General features: G+C 38.0%; 1 non-coding gene across 1 annotated transcript; it reads right to left on the bottom strand.

The window, feature by feature from the left end:
• Positions 1 to 8,921: 8,921 nt before the first annotated feature.
• On the bottom strand, positions 8,922 to 9,028 carry LOC148845841 (small nucleolar RNA R71). The gene has a single exon (XR_016102685.1). It is a non-coding gene; the product is annotated as a small nucleolar RNA R71 (small nucleolar RNA).
• Positions 9,029 to 14,380: the final 5,352 nt, after the last annotated feature.

The following is a 14,380-nucleotide window of genomic DNA, read 5'->3' as shown; positions in this document are numbered from 1 at the left end:
CTTTGGATTTGGATCACCTCCTATTCAATCTGATATATTATATATTTATATGCATATATAAGTTATATGCTTATTTATAAACATATTTTTTATATTATATTTCTATAAATTTGTTATATTATTTTTTATAAAAAAAACATGTATATATATGATGAAAATAATTAAAAAATATTTGTATTTTTTGTTTTTACTTTATTAAAATTTGTATATTTTATGTTTCTTTTAATAATTTATTAATTTTTAAAGAAAGCAAGTCGGATCGGATCAAATCAAAAGATCTGACTTATCGATGGGATTCGAATTCAAATCAAGTCTTATCAGATCGGATTGGGTCTGACATGAACAGTGTTGGATCATATTCGAATATACCCTTATTCAAATCCGATCCAATCTGTTTGCATCCCTACTTCCACCATCAACTCTCTCACTTACTCACTCACTCACATACTCTCTCTCTCTCTCTCTCTCTCTCTCTCTCTCTCTCTCTCTTGTAGACCCTATTATGTTCATCTTCTTCTGCAATGAAGATACCACTTTGCATTAACTTCCACCATTGACCTCTCTCTCTAGCCCCTCTTTTATTCATCTTATTCCACTATGAAGATGCCACTTCGCTATTGCTGCAAATCTAGCAACCTCCCACTCTCGGTGACAACATTGCAAAACCAACTAAGACAATCAACAACAACAATTATAGTGTGTCCTCTATTAGTGTCATAAGAAACATCTTCGTGGGGGTTTTGTACACCTATTACCAATATAGGAAAGCATATCCCAAAAGAAATGAATGTTGGACCAATGGCCTTACCCAAGAGGGGGTGAATTGGGTAAAACTCTGCTTGTCTTGGAATTCAATTCAAACCCTTACACTCTTGACAATCAATGTCAAAACCCTTCCCCTCAAACTAAATCTAAGCATTATAACAAATAACATGTAGTAGAAGATTGAAGGCTTAGTTAGTTAGGTTTAGTAGTTAATCAAGATTTATAACTTTATTGTTGAACTAAGAAACCTATAGCTACAAAATAAACAAATAAGTATAGTAGTATAAGCTACATAGATTAGCATTCAACAATAAAGCAACTATAATAAAGAATACTAACAAGAAAATAGCAATTGAAGATAAATTAAACAATAAAGAATTGCAGCTTGCTATCTTGGTTAGTGGTTTTACAATTAATAAAAGAGTAATCAATAATAAATGTAAATAGTTGTAGAAAGTAACATGCAATTGAAAATAAATAAACTCAAATGTAAATAGCAGTTGTACCTGGTAGTGTGTGTCTTAGTAGTAGGAGAAAGAGGAGTAACCACTAACAAGTAACAGAGAAATGGACCTACTACACTTAGATAGCTAAGAGATGGACCAGCCACCAAGGTAAACAAAACTAACTATAGAAAAGTAAATATAAGTAAAATGTAAATGAATAATAAATGAAAATAACATACCAATAAAAGCAGTAGTTAGTAAAATTAGTGCAGTTAGTGGGGTTAGTTAAGTTAAAACTTAGTAATTGTACAACCTACTGTTGTATCTTGTAGATGTAAAAGAAAAGAAAAAATAAATAAAGTGTAAATTTGCAAGATCTCAAGGTATCAAGTATTTTAGTTACGAGAAGAATAAACACAAAGAAATGAACTACAAATTTGAAAAGCAAAGAAACAATGAACATAAGGCACACCAATATTTTTATAGAGGTTTGGCCAACCCCGCCTATGTCCTCTACCGCAGACTGCTACTGAGGATTTCCACTAATCGATTGGACTTCCTAAGTGCCAACCAAACCTTTATAATGGGACTTCACAGGTGCTTGCAATACCTAAACTAGTTGGACTTACACAATTGCTAATAAGACCCAAACTAACAGGGCTTCCGAGTGCCTACAATACCTTATAGTTGTACTTAACATAGGTGCCAACAAGACACTAAATGTGAAAGATGACCATCTAATGATCATGTTGTGCCAAAAATCCCAACAACGAGAAAGGTAGGATTTTAAAAATTCACAAAACCTTAGTGATGAAATTGTACATATGAGAAAACTGATTTTTCTCATAGGGCCGATTTTGTTCTTGCACCATGAAATATCAGATATTTTTGGATAAAGATTGAGTGCATTACCTGATTTTGAAGTCTAGAAGTGCATAATTTGATGTTGTGTTCACACCCAAGCTTGAATCCTCCTAATAACACTATAACAAGTTGAAAATGGTGTAATTGTATATTTGTAGTCTTGGATTTCTCCTCTAGAATGTATAGCAGCAAGGTTCCTACCTTTGTCACGTTTTTAGGTAATTTTCTTGACCCAAAGCATACTGGAATAATGCTTAAACCAATGGATATAAGCTTTAGTCGAATGGGATTCAAAACCTAATTTAAATGTCATACGATAGGGGGATCAAATTCAACTAGTAGAGAAAATAAAGCATTATTTGATCCCCTTTCATTCCTCTTTATTTATAGACTTGGGAGGCTACAAGGTCCATCTCCAAATATATTTACAAGTCCTAATTCATTTAGGATAAAATTAGAGAGAGTCTAGCTCTCTTAAATCAGCCATGAGACTGGAATCCATCTAACTAGTCAAACTAGTCAAATCTGAGTCTTATTAGACTTATTTAACGCATAGTTTGACTAGGACTCCTATGTATGACTCTTAATTATCTATTATCACTTTTTATTTTTAAAAGATATTTATCCAATTAGGAGATTACAACTTGTATGGTGTGGGGCCCATAATTCAATGGGAGAGCCAATATGTCACTGATTTGTACAAGCCGGTGGGGCCAACACTAACATTTTAATTATCCTTTATAGGATGATTTGACCATAATTGTTATGGGCTTAACTAATTAGGCCTAATAAGTGTCTAAACACTTAAAAACACATAGAATCTTACTATCCTAAAGGCCTAAGTTATTGGATCACCCCATTATGTGATAATTAAGTCAAAACAACCCAATTAATCACTTGTAATTAATCTCTTTGTTATAAACAATTTACATCACATTAAGGGAAATGACTTTTTCTTTCTTTTCTTTATAACATGGTGTCTAACTTCCAACACAAATGGATCATTCATTGAGGATTCAAATAATTCTACTACCGTCAGATTTAGGATTTCAAGGAGAAGTTGTATAAAGTGTTTTCTATGTCTTAAAATAGTTGTGAGAGTCGAAAAATGGCTCACTTGCCACTTGGGCTGGAAATGGAGTCGCCACCCATCAATTAAGAAAATGGAGGTGATGAGACCTACGAGAATGGTATCAAAATCATTTTGGTTCAATGGTGACTCCAATAGCCCGAGGCACCGGCTAACGAGCCTGGTTAAGACTTGGATGGGAGAGGAAAGGGGTTAGGCACCCCTTTCCCGGGTCCAATAGGTGGGGCCGACACAGGGTTCTAAAAGTAAATGCAAGTAAACCTAAAAAAGGTACTCCTAACAAGCCCAAAATATTCACAAACCAAAATTACATTATTAAAGGAAATAAATTGCAAGAGAAACAATGTCTAGTCATCTCCCTAGAAAATCTTTCATCTTAACTATCATTCACCGTGCTAGGCAGATTAGAAACAAAACCATTTATCAGATCAAACAAACATAATTGATAAAAAAAAGGATAAAATAAAATGGAATAAAAAGCATCCAACATAATAAAAATAGAAATAAACAGAACCTAAATCTTTAGTTGATTGGATTTCGACTAGAGGAGAGGGTAAACATGTTATCCGTATTATGATAAGAAAGAAGATGTGAAGATAGGAAAGAGGGGAAAACATGCATTAGAGGATTGGACGTACTAATTCATTTGTATTATTTTGGCATGGCAGAGACAAATGAAATAATTCAAGATCAACATAAAAGTTTTCTGTCTTAGCAAATACCATTCTACCAATCACTCGACAGGGTTGAGATAAAATAATCTACCCTACTTGTATCCGTCAGATACTGAAGAAATCAGCAATGAGAAGACAACAATCATAATAGAATATGAACTTAACAAAACCGATGGTAGAATCAGGGAGGGTACAGATCTTACAGAAACTCAACAAACTAGTTTCATCGGCTCTTCCCCACTCATGACTCCCAATTACAATTAAACAATAAGAGGATATAGAGTTGAATACAGAGGAGGAAAAAGGGGGTTACCTGATTTGTATTTTGGCCTAAAACAGGAAAGTTTGCTACAACTGGGAGAGTCGGAAGGAAGAAATAACCGTTGGGACTCAAGAGGGTGTGATAATTGTGCCGGTGTTGCTGCTATCTCTCTGCATCTAAGGCGACTTGGAAGCTTGTGCTCATCAGATGGCGACAATCTGACCTCTAGGTTCTGTAACTGATTCAAGTGAAAGGGGAGGTCGTGATCCACTCCTACCTCGATCCTAGAACAACCTGGGGCGATTGAATCATCGGGGAGAAAATCCCTATGTGTTCAGACGGCTCAGAGGCAACCTAATTGAAGGGCTCAGAAGGAAGCCCCTATGCACGTCAAGGAGGTTGTCGCAGAGACATTAGGTGGGAGATAGAGGTTCTGATTTGGAGGAGAGAGTAGTCATCGCTGTTACTCGATGTTGAAACCTCTGCTCGCAGTAGCCGTCTCAAAGATGAGCAAATGCTGGTTTGATCTAGATAAGGGAGAGAGGGTCGATGGTGGATTTGATTGATTTTTGGTCTTGAAAATAATGGTAAGATGGAGAAGGGAAAGAATGAACGGTGCAACCACCGCTGCTTGAAGCTGCAACAGCGGGAAGTAACAGGAGAGAGTGAATCCAAGAAAAAAAAAGAAAGAGGAAGAAAAAGAAGAAGAAGAAGAAAAAGAAAAAGAAAGGGGAAAGAAGAAGGGAGAGAGAAGAAAGAGAGGGAGCGCGGGCAGGCGGAGAAACCGCCATTGCAAAAAGCAGTGGTGGTGACTGATAAAGACGAAAACAGAGGAAGGAGTAGGAAGAAGGAGAAGAAAAAGAAGAAGAATTGGTCAGTTTTATAGTATTTTCCTCTTGGCTTTGTTTCAGCAATTTCCCAACCTGACCAGGTTGGGTCAATTTCGATTTGGCCATTTGTAAACAGATATGTTTTTAAATTTAAATTTAAAATTTTCTATTGAATTGATCGACCAAATTGAAAATCAATCCAAATTAAATACAATCCAAATTGGCCAGTTTTCACTAATAGTCAGTCAATTTCGGGTGACCGACTCCCCAACCTGACCAGGCCAATTTAATTATTAATTTATTTGAATAGTTAAATTAATTTTTGATTTAGTAGCTTTAGTTAATTAAATAATAGTTAACATTTATTTATTTATATTTTTGAAAACTATTATATTTTTAATGTACTTGTGAAATCATTACTAATTTATTTGCTAGTTTAAGTATTATTAAATACCAATCGTTAGTTATTATTTTTATTTATTAGCAATGAACTAATAATTTGTTAAATGTGGAGGAGAGGAAAAATAAGAATTAGAGATAATTTTGGAGAAAGTGGGGGATAGAGATAGTTTAGCCTATGTTGTTTCCTTATTGGTTTAATGGGCAATTAATTGGATATATATATGTATGTATGCATACCCTTGTCTTATGCTTCAAGTAGTGTTTTCAACCCACCATTGACTCGGTTAGATAAACCGTTTGAATTGTAACTTGGCCATAATTCCAGGCCTGGTTTTTGTAAAACCAAAATTTTATAAAAAATCATTGAACAGGATAAAAAACCATCCGACCTGACTGGTTGGACCATTGACTCATTTGACTCAACGGCCGAGTCAAAGGTTGTACATTAAACATGTATGCAAACTTCTAGATCTATGTTTCAAATCCTTTTTTTTTGGGTAAATTTTTGAGATCTATGCATCCTAAGGGTTTTAGGTGCCCAATGCCTTGCCCCACTATTTTCACAAAAGGTCCCAAGGGTTATAGGTCCCAAAAATCCAAATCCAATGACACCAAGATCACTCAAATCTGATACCATTTACCCCTTCATCCTAAGACCCAAAGCTGAAACTGATTCCGATCGTTTGATTGTAATCATTTTTATCCTAAACCTCATTTAACACCAAATCAGAATTCCAACACAATAGGTACATAGAGCCCAAAAATCCAAATTCAATGACACCAAGACCATACAAATCCGACACCGCTTACCCCTTCATCTCAATACCCAAAACCATAACTGTTTCCAATCGTCTGATCATGATCATCTCTAATCCTAATCCTATCCCCCATAAAATCAGAAATCCAACACCATAGGTACGTATATCTCAAAAATCCAAGTCCGACAACACCAATATCACCCAAATCCGACACCTCTTACCCCTTTGTCTCAAGACCTGAAGCCAGAACTGGTTCTGATCGCCCAATTGGGATCATCTCTGATCCTAAATCCTATCCCCCATAAAATCTAAAATCCAATTCTATAGATAGGTAGAGCTCAAAATTCTGAGTCCAACGGCACCAAGATCGTCTAATTCCGACACTGTTAACCCCTCCATTTTGAGACTCGAAGTTAGACTCCATCTGGACCATCTGTTTACAATCCTCTTCACAATAACTTCAAACCTAGGTCATTCCACGACCAAAACTTTCCCTCAGCCTCTAGAAACATCTTAAAAATCTAAGATTCGACTAGCTATAGCTTCCAATCAGTCAAGCCAATCACCTAAACTTGGAATGCCCAATTTAGGTAAATTGGTGAAATCTTCACTCTTGGTCTTGATTGATTGAGAGAATCTCTCACAAAGCTATCTTGATAGGCCATTCTCTCAATCAATCTCCCTTCAAAAATCATTTAAACCTCAGCCATTGATCCCCCTTGTCTCCCATCTCAACCCTCTATTTCTCTCTCAAAAAATCTATAAATGAAGGGATAAGAGATCCATCAAATGGATAGCCGAACCCTGCAGGTAGGTAGGACGAAATTTCAAAAATTGCTCTTTCCTATATGGGAATCACATTCCCTGTTTTAGAAAATTGCATTTTCAATTATCAATTTTGAACCCTAAACCAGACCATATCTAAAACCAAAAGGTAGGAGAGGGACGTACCTAATACGGAGTAACAGTAACTCCCAACGAAGGTGTTCACGCCCAAGGAAAATGCCAAAGACTGTTCCCACTGAAGATGACACAACGTAGGGTGGAACAGAATCAGCAGGTGTTTATTCAGCAAGAACCGAACTCTTCAACAATAATTCGATGGAGGGTGAGTGAGCATGACTTCAGATCAGTTTTTCACAAAAAAATGATATCAAGAACGCTTCTTGATCGCTCTTACAGGTGGAGATCGAACTGGCTATGGCAGCAGCAATAGAAGGAGTCAAGAGCAGAAGATGGGGTCAATCTTACTGGAGTTGTCTTCTCTCTTGAGTCTGTAATCTTGTTGAGTGTATTGGGGTTCACCCTCCTCCTCTATTTATAGCCTTAAAGAGAGCTTTTCCTAATCCCATTAGAAGTTTCCTAATACAAATCTTATTTGGATTTAGACTCTCTTTAAGAGATAAGGATAAACCCTTATCTTATCTGCAGATAAAGATTAGCTCTCATAATCTTATTAGGAGTTTCCTAATCCAAATCTTTATTTGGATCTAGACTCTCTGAGTGGATAGGGATAACTCCCTATCCTATCTGCTGATCTAAATCCCAAAACTGCCCATCTTTAATTAATCAAATTAAACCAGTTCGATTTGAGGCCCAGTAAATCCACGTGCTCACTTTTCCTTCAAACTGTTGCCCAATTGGGTATCCTTGTATGGCGTGGGACCTAAACATTGATCTACACATCAGCCACATGGGTTCAGCCTAGCCTCTGTTACAAGGCCTGGCCGAATTCACTATAGGAAACAGTAAACCTCTGACCCATCACCATAGGCTCCTAATGGGCCCAACACTTACAATAAGTGGTCCCTGGGTTAAGCCACCTTATAAAAACCCAAGGACCGTAAGGTTGGCCCATCAGGCATTACCCTCAATGGTCTTACACTTAACCTCTTAGCCATAATGATCAAACACTGCCCGACAAGAGATGACCTCTCCCTCGGCTGCAAGGAACAGTGCTGCACTCTCTACTCACATGGATCCCGGGAATTAAAACATTTTGCAAACATTTTGAAACCATAATATATATATATATATATATATATATATATATATATATATATATATATATATATATATATATATATATATATATATTTTGCAAAAACAAATTTCAACGATTGAAATTGGCTGTCGGCAGCTTTGGTTTCCATTAGAGAGAGTGCATCCCCGATCATTCACTTTGTCCGACAAAGGGGCTGATCCTGTCACTATGATCACCCACTCAGATGAATTCTCAAACTGTCCGAACATACCCAAGTTTTGACCCCCTCTAAGGATCTCACTGATTGGCATATCAAAGACAGCCCAATCCGACACCTAGTGCAGTATCATAATCAAGTCTAGGGGTCAGGTGTAACATTCCAGTTTTGCCCATCAATCTCCAAGGTCCAGGGCAATACTGAAATTCTGGTCCGGTTCAGGGTTTCAAGAAAACCTGCTCTGCATGTACCTCAAGTCTCACCCTGGTAGCTGAGACAGGCCACTCCAACCAACTTGGCGGCACATCAATGTAGTATGCATAACTTTCTCTGCTTTAGATGCTGATGTTAATTTCGAATTAAAATCTGGATTGATACATCTCTTACCCATTTTTCATGGTCTTGCAGATGAGGATCCTCACAAGCACTTGAAGGAGCTGCATGTGGTATGCACGAGCATGAAACCCATGGGGGTAATTGAAGAGCAAATCAAATTGAGAGCCTTCCCGTTTTCTCTGAAGGATTCGGCTAAGGATTGGCTCTATTATCTACCCTTTGGGAGTATTACCACATGGAACGAGATGAAGAGGCTATTCCTAGAAATGTACTTCCCAGCTTCAAGGGCGGCCAACATCAGGAAATAAATTTTTGGTATTAGGCAATACAACGGGGAGTCCCTACATGAATACTGGGAACGTTTTAAAAAATTATGTGCAAGTTGTCCCCATCATCAAATCAGCGAGCAACTACTTATTAAGTATTTTTATGAGGGACTTCAACCTACTGATAGGAGCATGATCGATGCTGTTAGTGGAGGGGCCTTAGTAGATAAAACCCCCGAGGCCGCAAGAAATCTTATTACAAATAAGGCGGCCAACTCTCAGCAGTTCGGCTATAGGCTTAACCCTCCATCAAAGCATGCTAACAATGTAAACATCTCTTCCTTAGAACAATAAATTGCAAGTCTGACCTCTCTTGTCCATCAAATGGCTGTAGGTAATATGCAAACGGTGAAGGCTTGTGGGATATGTTTAGTAGTAGGGCATCCAACTGATATATGTCCAACTCTTCAAGAGGAGACCGTTGAACAAGTGAATGCGACAGGTGGTTTTCCAGGGAAACCGCAAAGGAAACATGATCCTTATTCAAACACATATAACCCAGGATAGAGGGATCACCCCAATCTCAGCTATGGGAACCCCCAAAACCGCCAAACTTTTCAGCCATATCAGCCGCACCCCCCTAGACAACAACCAACCCAAACTTCCAATACATGTATGTCTTTAGAGGATATTGTTAAATCTCTTGCCACTAACACCTTGCAATTTCAACAGGAGATGAAACAATTTCAGCAAGAGGCAAGGGCCAGTATCCAACATCTGGATAATCAGATGGGCCAGATGGCGACGACAATTAATCGGTTAGAGGCATAGTGTTCAGGGAAATTATCCTCTCAAACGGTTGTGAACCCAAAAGAAAATGCAAGTGCGATCATTTTGAGAAGTGGTAAAGAGGTGGAGACTCCAGCAAGGGCAGTCCCCATAGTGTCGAATCAAGGAAAGGAGAAAGACATCATTCCCGATAACGATGAAGTACCTAAGCGCAAGTTTTCTCCTCTTTCTGATTATAAACCAGTGCCTCCTTTTCCTAATGCTTTAGTACGGACTTGGAAGGATGAGCAGTTCAAAGAATTTTATGAAACTTTTCGTAGATGCGAGGTAAACATTCTACTCTTAGGACACTATTAAACAAGTGGCTCGTTATGCTAAATTTCTGAAAGAATTGTGCACACACGAGGAAATAGAAACTAAAAGGATGCAAAAATGTGAGAGTAGGGGAGAATGTTTCTACAGTTATTCAAAGAAAAAACTCCCTACAAAGTGCAAGGATCTAGGTATGTTCACTATCCCCTGCGTGATAGGCAACACTAGAATTGAGAAGGCCATGTTAGAATTAGGAGCTTCTATCAATGTCATGCCGTATTCCATATATGCTTATTTAAAACTTGAACCTTTAAATAAAACTGGTGTTGTGATCCAATTAGCTGATAGATCAAATGCCTATCCTAAGGGTGTAGTTGAGGGTGTTCTTGTAAAGGTAAATGATTTGGTTTTTCCAGCTGATTTCTATGTGCTTGATATGGATAATGATGATCAAACCACTCCTATTTTGTTAGGAAGACCATTTTTGAAGACATCCAAGACTAAGATAAATGTTTATAGTGGCACACTCACCATGGAATTTGATGGTGAAATTGTTAACTTTAATATTTATGATGCCATGAAATATCCAACTGATGATGATCCTATCTGTTCTGTGGACGCAATTGACTCTTTGGCACAGAAGGTCTTTGAACTTGAAGGGAATGATGAGTTAGAAGTTTCCATTAGTAAGCACCTTGAGAAAGAGGAGCCAATGTTGAATGTTGTTTTGTAGGAAACGATTGCAGCATTGGATAATTCCCCGAAGTTATCGTAGTTAGGTAATGCTCCTAATATTATGTTGTTGGTTTTTGATAAGAGACTTTTACCCTTTATTTTGCAGGCCCCCATTCCAGAATTTAAGCCTCTCCCTAGTCACCTCAAGTACGTATTCCTTCGAGATGGAGAGACATTACTGGTGATCATCTCTAGCAGCTTTAACGCACCATAGGAATAGAAGCTTGTGCAAGTTCTTAAGGAGCATAAGACGGCTATCGGTTGGACGATTCCAGATATCAAGGGAATCAGCCTGTCCACATGCATGCACTGCATCTTGCTTGAAGAAGGAGCAAAACTTTCCCATCAACCACAAAGAAGGTTGAACCCGCCCATGATGGATGTAGTGAAGAAGGAGATCCTCAAACTTCTTGAAAATGGTGTGATCTACCCCATTTCGGACAACAGTTGGGTTAGCCCGATTCAAATGGTCCCCAAAAAGACAGGAATAACTGTGGTGAAAAATCAAAATGATGAATTGGTTCCCATCCGTATCCAAAATGGGTGGCGGGTTTGTATAGATTATAGAAAATTGAATGTTGTAACCCGCAAAGACCACTTCCCTTTACCTTTTATTGATCAAATGCTTGAAAGGTTAGTTGGTCATTCTTTCTATTGTTTCCTTGATGGCTATACAGGGTACTTTCAGATTGCAATTGCTCTAGAAGATCAAGAAAAGACAATGTTCACATGCCCATTCGGAACCTTTGCATACTGCCGCATGCCCTTTGGCCTTTGGAATGCCCTAGCCACTTTCCAAATGTGTATGCTAAACATATTTTCATATTACATTGAAAACATCATAGAAGTCTTTATGGATGATTTCACAGTTTATGGAGACTCCTTTGGCAACTGTTTGCATAACCTTACACTTGTTCTTCAAAGATGCATAGAAACTAACCTTGTGCTGAATTCTAAAAAATGTCATTTCATGGTTGAACAAGGTATAGTTTTGGGTTATGTTGTTTCATCTAGGGGATTTGAGGTAGATAAATTTAAAGTTGATATTATTTATTCTTTACCTTATCCTACTAGTGTGCGGAGAGTTCATTCCTTCCTTGGACATGCAGGTTTTTACAAGAGATTCATCAAGGACTTCTCCAAAACAGCATTACCCCTATGCAGGTTGCTACAAAAGGATGTGGCTTTTGAGTTTAATGAGGCATGTAAGAAAGCCTTCGATAGGCTGAAAGAATTATTGACTTCTACCCCAATCATTCAGCCCCCCGACTAGAATGTTCCTTTCGAGATCATGTGCGACGCAAGTGACCATGCCGTAGGCGCCGTTTTGGGTCAAAGAATTGGGAAAGCATCTCATGCCATTTATTATGCCTTGAAAACTTTGAATGATGCTCAGAAACATTACTCCACCACTGAGAATGAGCTTTTAGCTGTTGTTTTTGCATTAGAAAAGTTTTGGTCTTATTTGCTTGGTACTTAAGTCATTGTCTATTATGATCATGCAGCTCTTTGTTACTTGATGATGAAAAAAGAGGCGAAACCAAGATTAATAAGATGGGTACTACTCTTGAGCGAATTCGATTTGGAGATCAAGGACAAAAAGGGTGCAGAAAATCATGTGGCCGATCACTTGAGTTGTTTGGTTCATGTGGAGGATGAACTTCCTCTACAAGAGACGTTCCCTGATGAGCAATTATTCTCGGTGAATGAGACAACACCTTGATATGCGAACATTGTAAATTATTTGGTCACTAATGCTTTGCCATCCGATTTATCTAAAACCCAAAGAGATAAGATCAAAAGTTATGCCAAATACTATGTGTGGGATGACCCATACTTATGGAAGCATTATGCAGATCAAGTGATAAGAAGGTGCGTACCTGAAAATGAGATTGTTTATATTCTAACCTTTTGCCACTCTTATGCTTGTGGAAGTCACATTGGAGATAAGAGGACAACAAGAAAAGTGCTCGAATGTGGTTTCTATTGGCCATGGTTATTTTGAGACTCGTATCTTTTCTGTAAGTCATGCGAACATTGTCAAAAGGCAGGTAATATATCCCAAAGGAATGAGATGCCACAAACCCCCATAATGTTTTGCGGAATTTTTGACGATTGGGGCATCGATTTCATGGGACCTTTCCCTGTATCATTCGGTTATGTTTACATTTTACTTGCTGTCGGTTATGTCTCGAAATGGGTGGAAGCCAAAGCCACCAAGACTGATGATTCTATGGCTATAATAGGTTTTATCAAGACTAACAACTTCTCCAGGTTTGGGATCCCAAGAGCTCTGATAAGTGATCGAGGCACTCACTTTTGTAATCGAACTATGGAGGCTTTGCTGCGAAAATACCATGTGACCCACAAAGTGTCAACCGCCTACCATCCGCAAACTAGTGGACAAGCGGAAGTGTCAAATCGAGAGATCAAGTCGATCCTTGAAAAAATGGTCAATCCAAGTAGAAAAGACTGGAGTTTGCGGCTGGATGATGCTTTGTGGGCATATAAGACTGCATACAAGACTTCCATTGGTATGTCGCCCTATCGATTGGGGTTTGGGAAACCATGTCACCTTCCAGTCGAGCTGGAACACAAGGCTTATTGGGCTATTAAGTGTCTCAATATGAGGATGGATGAATGTGGGGAACACCGTAAGTTGCAACTACAAGAGCTGGAGGAGATTCGAAATGATGCCTACGAAAGTGCAAGAATTTACAAGGAAAAGACGAAAGCCTTCCATGACAAAGTGATCACCAGGAAGGAGTTTAAAGTTGGTCAGAAAGTCCTTCTTTACCATTCACAGCTTCGTCTGTTTCCGGGTAAACTGCATTCTTGGTGGATTGGACCTTTTGTTGTTACTAATGTTTTTCCTCATGGTGTAGTTGAGATTCAAAGTCTAGCAACTTCCAAAGCATTCAAGGTGAATGACCATAGACTCAAACATTTCTATGAAGGCTTCCGGGAAGAGCATGTGGAACAGTTGGACTTAGAGGACCTGGTTTGTAATGCTTAAAAATAGGGAAGTTTGTTTTTTCCTTTTTCTTTTTCTTTTTGTTTTTTATATATATATATTTTTTGTTTTTGCATTTCTAGTTTAGTTTTTCTGCCCTTTCTTTGCATCTCATCTCACATTGGGGACAATGAAAGTTCTATGTGTGGGGGAGGGGATTTAGGTTATGTTTTAAAATTTGATTTAGGTCGTGTTTTTCTACATTTAAAAAAAAAAACTCAACTCTTTTGAAATCAATTGAAATAATATTCTGGGAAAATTCTTGTGAACTGAGTAAAAAAATATGATCAGGGAGTACACCATTCATCTGAAGCCATCCCTCTTAAGCTAGTCCTAAATTTAGGTTTAAGTAAATAGAATAAATATTTTACCAAGCAATTTAATTGGTAGGACGGAGCATAAAATGCACCTACTAGCCAAACAATTCAATAGTAAGTTGGAGCATAAAATGCACTTAGTAGCCAACAATTCAATCAGTAGGACGGAGGATAAAATGCACTTATTGACCAAGCAATCCTAACAGTGGGATGGAGCATAAAATGCACCCACTGACTAAGTCCTAAAAGTGAGATGGAGCATATAATGCACTCACTTCCACAAAAAATAAAATAAAAAAGGGAGTGAGCAAGTAAAAATG

Source organism: Nelumbo lutea, chromosome 7 (assembly GCF_056320005.1).
Source record: "Nelumbo lutea isolate HS-2025 chromosome 7, American lotus-T2T, whole genome shotgun sequence".
In the NCBI taxonomy this organism is placed as follows: Eukaryota; Viridiplantae; Streptophyta; class Magnoliopsida; order Proteales; family Nelumbonaceae; genus Nelumbo; species Nelumbo lutea.
The sequence above is the reverse complement of the archived record's forward strand: the minus strand, read 5'-3'. Positions and strand labels throughout refer to the sequence as shown.